Source organism: Bacillus rossius, chromosome 3, assembly GCF_032445375.1.
Source record: "Bacillus rossius redtenbacheri isolate Brsri chromosome 3, Brsri_v3, whole genome shotgun sequence".
In the NCBI taxonomy this organism is placed as follows: Eukaryota; Metazoa; Arthropoda; class Insecta; order Phasmatodea; family Bacillidae; genus Bacillus; species Bacillus rossius.
The window spans coordinates 28,933,564-28,945,721 of NC_086332.1; positions in this window are offsets into that span (position 1 = coordinate 28,933,564).

The window sequence follows — 12,158 nt, forward strand, 5'->3', positions numbered from 1 at the left end:
TGATTTATTAACAGAGATCGTGGAGAATAGTGAAAATCAGCCTTTCTGGAGTGCAGCCTCAAAATAGAAATCAAGCGAGCATGTTATTGCCCAGTAGCGTTGAATTAAAGGAAGATATTTAAAAAAAATCATAACGAGTAAAATTGACTGATTTATTTTTGCCACGTTTAACTTTTACGAGACCCGTGGTTTCTATCTACGATGTATGCAAGAATGTAGACAAGAACGGGTCATGGGCCCCCCTCTAAAGAAATATTTTACAATGACTAATTAATGTGTATCTAAACCATGCAAAATTAAAGAGTAGCCGTCTCTTTGATCACACGTTAGGACACAACAATAAGCAGTGGTGTTGCAACGATATACATTCCATAAGTGGCACTTACTGTCTGTTTCAGAACATCAGGTTTTGAATGAAGCACTTAAGTGTGTGCTCAAATAGTTAAAAAAAAAAAAAAAAAAAAAAAAAACGCGTTTTGAATTATTATTTTCTTTTGATTTCCGGGGGGAGGAACCCTGATACCCTGCTTGTCTGGGGGTCGCTGTATTGTCCCGACTGAAGCGCGGAGCGGGGGACTCACCGTCAGGGGCGGGGCCAGGAGGGGGGGGGGTGTTAGGGGTTCAACCCCCCCCCCCCTAGCACTAAATCTTTAATTAATTTCTTATTCATCACTCAAAACGAATTTCATATTAACATTTAATAAAAATTTTACCATTACAATATTTAAATTTAAGAACCGAAAACTGGTAAAATAGCACTATTTAACACCTTAAAATCCAAATTTTGCCGGGGGAGGGTACCCGGACCTCCCGCTTTAATACGGGGGCGGAGGGGGGCATGGTTCTTAACACCCCCCATACACAAATCCTGGCTACGCCACTGGTGCCACTCACCGTGGCGCGAGGCCGCCATGACGCGCGCCGCCTGCTCGCGCTCGCCCGGCGACCTGGCCGCCAGGTTGAGGCAGCGGCCCGTCTTCACCAGCTTCACGCGCTGGCCCTGGTCGCCGGACGCGCGCCAGTACACCGTCTGCACGGCGCCGCGCGCCGCGAAGAACCGGGTCGCCCTGCCCACCAGCATGGCCTGACAAGGGCGGGGCGCGGCTGCCCGGGGGCCTTATACCGCCGCCGGCGCCGTATCTCCCACCGCCACCACCCTGCTTGCTGATAGCCGTCGAGTGGACTACCGCGTGCTCACCTTCAACACATAACCGTGATGTGCGCTCCGCGTAAGCTTTATCCGAAACTATTTGCAAAATTGGAAAACTATTGTGTTTGTTTCGTCTTTTCGTTTTGTCGTTTTTTTGTTTCGTTTCAACCGTTGTACTGAATTCTTTTGGGTTCAATATTTCTGTGTCGTCATCATTTGTGGTTTTTTTTTTTTTCGTTCTCTTAGTACATTTTCTTTGTTTTTCTTTGTTTGTTGACCATATTCCTGTTACGGAATATTTTGTGGTGTTTATATCCTTGTTGACAACAGTAATTTTTGGCTTAATTAGTGTTTTTTTGTCTTTTTTGGGTATTTTATTTATTTATTTATTTTATTTTTTTAGCTTTTCTTTAACAAAAAAAGTTCTTAGCAATGGCGTATGTCCAAAAACTTACATAAAGTCACAATTTTGTATGTTACTAAAATAGGTTTGAGCACCTGGTTAGCGTCGCTTAGCGAACAACACCGCCTAACATGTTCAACGAAAATGACTTTTTTGGTTCCAATGCATTCTAGCGAACGTTTCGCATCCACGGATACAATTTTTTTTTACTGCAAAAAATCCTATCGCACAAAAAAAAAGGAACCGTCTAAATACGCAAAGCAGTATTATTAACTGTAGTAGCCTCAATGCGTAGATAATATAAGTGTAGTTGGTCACCTTTCTTTATAGTAAAAAAAGTTTTCAAATGGCGTGATTTTGCCTGAAGCTCTGCACGTGTATGCGTGCCCGGGTAGGCGGGGCCATTAACCGAGCATCACAAGGCGCGTAACGCCTCCAAGATTACAGTGGGCTCCGAACCTTTGGATGCCGACGCAGTGCTCATAAACATGAGTCATGCCGGCATGTTGGGATTGCACCCACGATCATCGTCACATGAGCGTGACGCCTTAACGATCATGGATAGTTTGTTTATACAAAATTTTCGGCTTGAATCAAGCTCGCCATGACAAGCTGTCACCCAGGTTATAGCAAGTATATTAGCTTTTAAGCAATCTTGGTTCAAGCTAACTAGTCAACGTGTCGAGCTTGGACCAATCCTGACGAGGCAAGACCCTGGGAATATTTCCAAAGCATTTAGATGCGGAGAAAAAACCTAATTGAAACCATCGGCGAGCTTCGAAGACAGCAAGATCCAGATTCAAGCTTTCAACCAAGCTGGAATCGAGCTTTATGTGTCGGACTTAAACGGTAAGCCTCGTTCAAGTGAATGGCAAGCTTGTCGCTTGATGGGTCAAAACCACCCCTCCTCTCCTCCTTCTGGCCCCTGCTTACACTGGATAAAATCACGTTTACGGCTATCCAAAATAGGCGCCGACGTATGTATAAGCAAATAGGTAGGGGGCGAGGCTCAATTGTTTCCGATTTTTTGGCAATTTTTTTTTCGTCCTTTTTATATGATTATTCGGGCGGGAACAAAACTCTTGATCCCCCAAGAATTGGCAGTTAAGCTATCCACTCATCCCATCAGCGATTTGTGTAACTTACTTAGTCCTACATATGTATTGTGACATTTCCTATGGGTTTTTTTCTTTTGAGCTGGTGGATGACATTGTCCTGCCACGGTACCACTTGGGCTGGAATAAACTAGAACTGATTCCAGCGCTTGGTAGGATCAAGCCAGACTCTGGGAGCTGACGAAACATAAAAAACATAACGATCGCATAAGCTATGTCAAACTGCCATAAGAGCAAAAGCAAAGTTAAGGTCTGATAACGTAATACGTCAAATGTACACTTCGTTTCTTTACTGCAATACACGTATCGATTCTAACGATACACTTTATTCGTATTCTCGTAGTTTCAGTTATAGCGTTTTTGCAGTAAAGTTATTTAAAATTATATTGCTAATGCATTTATGAAAACTATAGTGTATGCAGTTTCCCTCATTCTAGAACGAATAGCAATAATAGTTATTATCTGTGTTACGTCTTGTGTGCTATACTTGTATATGTTTTCTATTGTTATATAATATTTACGAGATTTATTTTCCACAAACGCACTACCGAGTTATTTGGTACCATGGATGGAAGCTAGGGCTCTGTTTATGTCATACTGTATTTGCACTTCACGATTCAGCCAACACCATCGAACCAAGGACTCCCTGTCGCCAATCACTGTGTAGCTGATTGTGTCCGTGAACTTCGCACCCAGCGAGATAGCACAGACGTATCTAACTGGATGTTGGCACTATCTTGACGCATTGTACTTCTACGGGCAGACTTGTTCACCTGACAAGTAACGAACGCTCACTTGACAGTCTCGAGAGCCCCCATATATCAGTTACGGCCCGTACAATGTCCGCTCGTTCTCTCTCATTCAGCACATTGTTGCAAGAATTTCATCGCAGTGGTGCGTTACAAGTCGCTGCTTGCTGGACAGTTCGCATCAGCGCTAGAAGATGGCTCACGGCAGTTATCTGAACTAAAGACGACAATTGAACTGAGGCACGATCATGTGCAGTATTTAAAACGCACGCTTAAGATTTTTCACTGGGAAAAAAATACATGGTTGTTTTAACTAGTAACTAAAATTATGAACCCACAAAACAACCTCAGATTGTTTATGTAGGTTGGGTTGGTTGTTCCTGCTACATTCGCATGTTATGTACGTTTTAGTTTAGAATGTCCTGTAAGCGCATCATTCTGATGCCTATTTAATAACTGTTATGTTGTACTTCTCTGCTCATTTTTCCAAGTTTATTTTCATCCGAATTCTCTAATATTGCTTCACTTGACAGAATAGTTAAAATACCCCATGCCCTATCGCATCCTACTAATATTATAAACGCGAAAGTTTGTAAGTATGGATGAATGGATGTCTGTTACTCTTTCACGTAAAAACTACTGAATGGATTTGAATGAAATTTGGCCTACAGCTAGCTTATAGCCTGGATTAACACATAGACCCCATATTAATATTTAATTCCCTCCCTAAGGGAGTGAAAAAGTGATAATTTCATTTTATAACAGAAAAAATCATAGGTCATAGACATACAAATAGTGAGTGAGTGTCATTTCTCTATGTCTGACACACGATCATACACATAGTAAGGTCTGGCAAATTAATATTTTTCTCCTTGGTGAGACCAGTCCGCTTAGTGGAGCTTGCAGCGGCTAGCAAAATAAAGGCACTAATATCAATTTTTTCTTAACTTCGTAAATAGATAGAGTTGTCTTGAATTTTAAACGCACCATCGTTTGATGCGTTTTTCATGTCTTAATTTTCGTTGGTTTGTACCGTATGCGTTCCTATAGGCCTACCATTCATCCGATTGCGATGAAATTTTGGTGATTTGTTATGGGCATGCCCATGAAGGTTACTGAGAAGGTATAACTATTTTTTCAATAGTTGGAGTACGAATCGTGTCAAAAAAATTGTTTATTTCATTTTATATAGCGGCACTTCGTCTGTTTTTGTTGTTAAGCTTTTTTCTATATTGCTTTATAAAGTCTAAATTACATACAGACCAGGTAAATAACTATAAACTGGCAGAACAACGTCTGTCGGGATCTGAAAGTGATATAAATTAATTTTCACACTTGACATTCAAATTAAGAAGACAATAACTAACTACACCCTGTGTTCAACCCGGGCAACGCCGGTAATTGCAGCTAGTAGTGATATATATTATTTGTTTTTACTGTTAAAACCCATTTATGGTCTAATCCACTTTATGCCTTGGCTACAGGAATTTTGGTTTTACTTAATTGTTTTAACGATTGTACACTAAATTATTACCATACCATACCTTTTTAAAATGCCATGTGATATTTAACGTTATTTGAATGATTCCGTCTCAACTGTTTTGTCATAAAATGCCTATTGTGTTCGCGCATGCTGGCATCGTTGTGTGGACGATATTATCTGTTAAGTTTCATCGCTGGGTTCGTCTGTACTGAGCCTTGTTGTTCAGGTTTTTTTTTGTGTTTATTATCATGTTACAACTGTTTCGTCGTTTCAACCCACTGTGTTTGCCTGTGCTGTATTGTTCTAACTAAATACCTTCCAGTGAATTTTCTATGCTTTCTATCAATTAAAAACAGCTGATGTTTTGTTCTCTAACTATGTATTCATTTTTTATGTCTATTCTTGAAGTTTTTCTATGTCAACCGGTGTAAAAATTTAATATGGTCATGAACTTAATTCAAATCAATATAAAATGAAGTCAAAATAAATAGATAAAATAAAAGCCTGAGCTCGAATGTTACAATCTTGCTTGAAACGTGACAAGTAGTACGACGTGGAAGTAAACTTTCCCAGCACTCGTGAAACACGTGAACTTGTTCACTTTTATTATCTTTGACGGGTGGGAAGCGCTACAATACGTGATAAGGTAATCTTGACCAATCAGACAAATCCCTGTAAAAAAAAAAAAAAAAGTACGGGTTTCCCACTTCAGATGCTAAATATGAATTTTAACACAAGTGCTGTGTTACTTACTTGAACACTTCAAAGATGGATCAGTGTTGTTAATTGAAAATATTGTTCGAATGGTGTTAATGACTAGCGAACCATCGGAACGCACTACGAATCACTTCCCATATCAATGGAATGGTCTTTGTTTGAGTTAAAAGATGTTTATACGGTAATAATGTATGCTTACAGTCACTATTATCTAATATTTAAATGTGTATATTTCTTAATTTTTCTAATTCAGAATATGTATGAAAATTTTTCAACTCGCATCTCTGTGTATACATTTTAAATTAACTGTTTTTCATTTAACGTTTCGCAGACAGCGAGATCATCGTTGAAGAAAGAATCGGTCGTGGCGTATGGAAACCAACATTCCATCATATGCCTGAAGAGACTCCAAGGCATCATGCAATAACAAAATTGGAATGTTCAGTTCGCAAGGATGTCATAAACACAACTCCGACTATTAACAGTTTTCAAAGTGATAATTTTAGTCGGTAGAGTAATATCAGAATCACGGAAGTAAGTAGGTAACGGAGTTAACGTATGTAACGTATTTTGAATTGAAACATCTTTACAGCCGATTTCAGGTGGCAACATAATTTCGCAACTTTCCAATACTTTTGTAAACTTTTACATATTTTCTCATACTTTCCCATACTTTTGTAAACTTTTACATACTTTCTCATACGTTCGCATATTACGCAACTCGTAATTCGCAACTCTAAACCTCAATGTAATAATTTGTATAGGCATTTCCAATAGGGTTAAGTATCATATTTTAGCTATCAGAAACCCAATAATATTTTTTTTTTTTTTTTTTTTTTTTTAGATTCCATTGAATTCATGGACAGACACTAGTAAATTAAGGTCTATTTTCAACCCATGACTACGCATGTTTCAAATATTAGAGTAACCAAAACAATTCCTAACCTTCTTATCTGTGAAGTTTAACTTTTAACGCGGGTGGCGGATACGTACCCATGTTTAATTTTTGTCTCGCTGTTTTTATATTACCAAGGAGCAATCAATACATTTTAATTTTGTTGTTGGGAGTTTGGCCGTTTCTTTTGACAGTTTTCATTGACAGCCACGAATCTGGCGAAGCCTGCCGTTCACAGGGATGAGAGCAACACCCGAACAGTTCTCGAGTTCTTGGCCTCTCTCGGTTTTGCCTCTTCTTCTTCTTCAGTACGTTGACATGCCTAAAGGTCATGAGCGTTTGATAATCTTCCTGCATAACCCATGCCTATGTGTAACTGGTGAATACGCTGTGTTCAGGTTGTCTCAGTTCTTAATGGCCAAACTTTGAGAATCAATTGTGCAGTACAGATGCAACCAAAAAAAGGTATTTCTAAAGATTTTTCAAAAAAATCCTTTGGTGAGGAGCTATTTTCCTTTTTTTTTTAACTATTCATTACATTACTGTATCAAAACGCTAATCTTGAGAGTCAATTTGTCAGAAAATGTATTGGTGTCAAAAAAATTAAGAATAAACGTTTCATTTTTTAATGTGAACCTATCCGATTATTTTTTTAAATAAAATAAGTTCATGTTTTATTTACTGACAATTTGTTATTCATTATCTCCCCTCCTAAATAATTCAATATGAACCACAATTTCTAAACATTCAATCATCATTTTATAAACATACTAAAACATTATTTCATAACGAGGTAAACCAATGTTAAAATCCATTAGATGAAGGATTTTTTTTTTGTGCGAAATTTGAGAATTTTAAAGAAATTTTGTAAATGCAATTTTTTTGAAATTAATTTTTGAAAAATTTTTTTAGTCTTAATTGTAGGTGGTTTTCAATTTTTATATTAAAAAAACTCAAAGATTGTATTGCTTCCTATAATGACGAGATTTAATCGGAATTTGATCATTAGCATTTATAATTAGTATAATTAGTCAGGAAACAAGATAAATGTATTATTAACATAAATTAGCAAAACCATCGTTGAAATTTAATTCCCATGTTGGCTTAAAAATAAGGTTGTGTTAAAGAAATTACTTTTTTTTTTTTTTCAAATTTACCGGGACGGTACGGCAATTCTCCAAATGTCAAGGGCCCCTAAAGCAGTAAAATGGGCCGGAGCCCCGCCACTGAATGAGACATCCTGGATCTGCTTGCGGCGACGAGAGACACGCGCCTGGCTCGCCGACACCTCGCACCCTCCCGTCCGTCTCGAGAGACTCTAGTCTTTGAATATATATACTGTATAGAAGTCGCGAGTGGATAGGATTTACTCTACGTTTTTCAGGAGCGTGTGATGAGCAGCTTGGGAACTTCACCGCTGCAGTGCGCTGCCGTAACGCCCTGTATCGTCTTAGGTTGTTATTTGCACTTTAGAGCGCAGCACTGTCGCCCGCTGTCATTCCCCCGCATCACCCACCCAAAATTCACTGCAGCTCAAGGTCGTTCAACGTCAGTTTGTGCGTCACAAAACTGTTAGATTGAGAGGTGGGGTAGAGGATGGGTGGAGGACAACGCGTGTTTGTGGGAGTGTGGGGAAGGGGTGTTTGAAGAGTTCGACACTTGTCCGCCAGGGACCACCACAAGTCGATGCCCTAAGAGATGGTGGCGATTGCGGCGGTGAATTAACCAACTACCTCAAACCGTATTAGAAATTTTAACCTGGGCTGGCGACTTATATACAGTATATATATTCAAAGCTCGGAGTGATCCACAGCCCCTCCTGGGGGCCAAGAGGAGGTATCAAATGAGCGCACCCTCCCCCCCCCCCCCTCCTTCTGCCCCCGGGAACACGGCCTGGTCGCAATGAAGCCACGAGACTCGCTCGCTCACTTCCGCCTGCCTATAAAAGAAAATAAGGTCGGTGTTTCCAAGTTCCCCACCCCCCCCCCCCCCCCTTAGCTGTGACCTCGTTTGAGGCGACTAAACTTGGATATTGCCTTGTTAAAACAAGTCGAGATTGTTGAGACCTCGTGGTGATAAGATTATCAGAGAACACTACTTACAATTTTAACGGTCATCGGACTGATGTTTTGCCATCAGTGGTACCAACTCACTTGGTCTGCTACTATGCAGTGAGATGCATCATCTAAAACTGTTTGAGTCACTAATTAATTGTGGCCTGGAACCAACACGCTACAACACTTTCAGTTGACACTATTAAAATATATAACTGGGACATTATTTTATGGACATACTGTATTTACATTTATTGGTCCATAAACTATTGTGAAGACGTGCGTCCGTAGGAAGTGTTCAAGGCTTGGACTCAAGCGCCATGGTTGCCATTTCATTTTCTGACTATTAACGTCATTTGAGGCCTTGGCCTGCAAACTTATCACTGACAGCTCTCTAACAAATGCTGTTTCTTTTCAAATAACCTCAATACACAAGTGCGTTAAGTAAATATCTGGTGTGGAAATTCGTGATCCAACCTCCAATGCAAGACAGCTATCGCAATGAATCTACAGGTTGTAAGGGACACACCTAGTCAGGGGTGTATCTTTGTTGAGGCGGAATTACAACAGATTGTCGTCCGTCATACGTCCGTTCGTCACTGTCACGCATCTAGCCAAGCGATTTACAACATGACTTCATCCGTACGTCAACATATTTTCCAAATAAAGTGCTACTAACAATCAATCAGTGTTTTCCGTTCAGATACTTATTTCTATTTTGTATACTTTTTTTTGTACCTGTTGTATTAGCATATCCTTGGAAAAATTCAGAGTCGTGATTTAATTGTTTAGACATGAGTTTTAAGAACCGAAATGCCTACACAAACTCCACAGGCCTGTATTCCAGTAACAATTGACTGTCGCATTAAAAAAAAAAAACCATAGATTTAATCCATCCTTATGACCGTCTAAAGTACGAGTTTGCCAAACTTGTGACGAGCCGACGGATAAAATTTTTCGGGCTCTCCGATTGGCTGAAAGTCACGGACGGAAGTGACGGGCTGTTGTGATTCCGACATTATAGGGAGAGGGAGGGGATGATAAGTGCGACGCTCGCTGCGTTATCGCCCTGAAGCGCAAGGCCGTGGCTTGGCGCGCAGTTTTCTCGTCGTGCATAACATTATAAGGCGGAGAAATTAAGTCCCTGGAGTGCTTTCAATGATCTGTACTGGGCGTTTCATGCTTAAAAATGATTCAGAAAACACGCGTTTTAAGTAATTTTTCATTCCCTTAAAAATATAAAAGTAATTTAAAAAACTACTCATCCACCCTCAACGTGTTCTTATGTTCTTATGTAGCAGTTAAAGAGGAAAATACATTCAAAACTCTCGTACCAACAACATAGGTACAGCCCATACCGCAATGATCCCTGAGCTTCATTTGTCTCACGGATTCTCCACGACTTTCCTATATTAACCTACTACAATATTTGCTTGTGTTTATTTACTTACATACCACTAGTATGCATTTTCGGGCTAGGCATAATCAAAAGGCGTGTCCAGAGGAGAGGGGAAAAAAAATTACAGTGACGGTCTTTAGTCTGACATCTTGAGCAGTTTTCAAATCGCGTGGTTCGTTCTGAAGCGTATGTGCGCCCGTGTAGGCGGGGCCCCTAATTGATAGTATCGACAGGAAAATGGAATAACCAAAGGCGATTGAGTCCACGCGGCAGCGAGGCTAGCGGGAGAACCGGAGCCACGGGCATCGGCCGGGCTGTGGTGTGTTGGAGCTGATATCGCGTGGTAAGAGGCTTAACTGCGTGGCCGGTAGCCTGGTCACGGTCCAGGGGGCACAGCAAACACAGGCAGGCGTGGCAACAAGGCGCCACCCCCCCCCCCCCCCATCCCTCCCCAGCCCAACCACCGCGGCTATCCCCGCTAGCGATAACACCATCACAATCACACCACCACGCCACACTCTCCCCGACCGAGCGAGCCATCCTGGCTGCTTGGAGCCCCCGCCAGGGGGACCAACTGAACAGGCGGAATTTAGCCACTATGGAAAACGTGCGGTTGAGAAATGGCCCAACATTAAAAAATATTCGCCAAGGACACGGCTACAACCCAGAAGCCAAGCTACTTCAGACCATGGCCGTGAAAGCCTGCGAATATTATTAAAAATCAAGTTTTAAATATAAAGAAAACATAGAAATTTCTTAATCAAAATTACTTTAATAAAATATTATCTATTATTAGCTCAGAATTGATGTAATGTTAATAATGTTCGCAGGCTTTCACGGCCATTCTCTGAAGTACAACCTAGAAGCCAAGCTACTTCTGATGTAATGTTATTGAGTACAATTGCAAACTATTATACTTTGGAAAGCATTTTGACAGTTCTGAATTATATTGGAAGGCAATGAAATAAGCATTGCTACCATGAGCAGACGTTCCAATTGGAACTGAAGTTATGATATTCAACACTCATACTTCGCGGCTAGCAGTTTATAAGTTTTGAAACGAAAGATAAAGAACTTTAACATTGTGTTTTTTGGTTGTTCCGTGTTCGAAAATAGATAATCTGAAACATTTATGGTGAACGAACGACAAAAACCAAATCAATGTAGCCAACATTTTCTTTCGAAAAGTTAACGACTTTTAGGTTATTAGGTTGCCAATAAATACCGCACTCAGCTCACCGATTTCCAAATAAAATAAGAGCGTTAGTTATATAATTTCTTGATATCTTCCTTGCTTTGTGTTCCAAAGATGTGTCGCGCGAGAACATTATCCTACTGAGCGTTTTTTCCTTCCCGCGATCTAGGAGAGAGTCGTCCATTTCAATCAGCAAATACAACTAAATTAATATATATATATATAAATGACGTAGTGAACCAACTACAGTACAGTTATTAGAGACGAAAACATACAAATGTCTTGTTTGACCCCATGGTCATTAAAATCCAACACCTTCTCTGACTTATACCTTTTTTACCTTATTACTGGACAGAAAAAAAAAATTAACACACGACTGTTTGAAACTAGTTATTTACAGTACACATGTGCGGAATTCAAAGACTCGTTCTTTTGCATATAACGTATCGTTGTAAATATCTCGATAATCATAAAATTATCTTATATATACCTACGTATATATTCAATGTATCATTTATTTTGACCAAATGCTTGAGAAGTCGCATAATCTGGTGTATATTTTTATGTATCTGAAGGATGTGGGGGATATAAATGTACAACATTTAAAAAAAACGGATCATAGGACGTAGTTTATTAATGAACAAAGCTACAAAGACCACATCGCTCAAATGCAGTTTGTAAATATTTCTTTAACAGTACGGTACACTTGCCGAGCGAGCCCGATTTGCATTTTCCAGGTTTCTGCTGTATCGTCCCTTCGGGTGAAACTATATTTATACTGAAACACGTGCGCTAGATATTTACCAGTTTCACCCGGGTTTTATTTTAAACAAGCTCCCTGTGGCAGCGCACACGGGGGAATTCGTCCCCTGCGTTTAAAAAAGAATGATTGGAGTGCGCGCTAAAAGGGTTGGTTCTCGGTGGTGGCTGTGATTATGGTTTTAAAATAGAGTTTGTGTAACCTCCTTTCGCGGGTCGCGTGATTGCAGCTGCGGGCT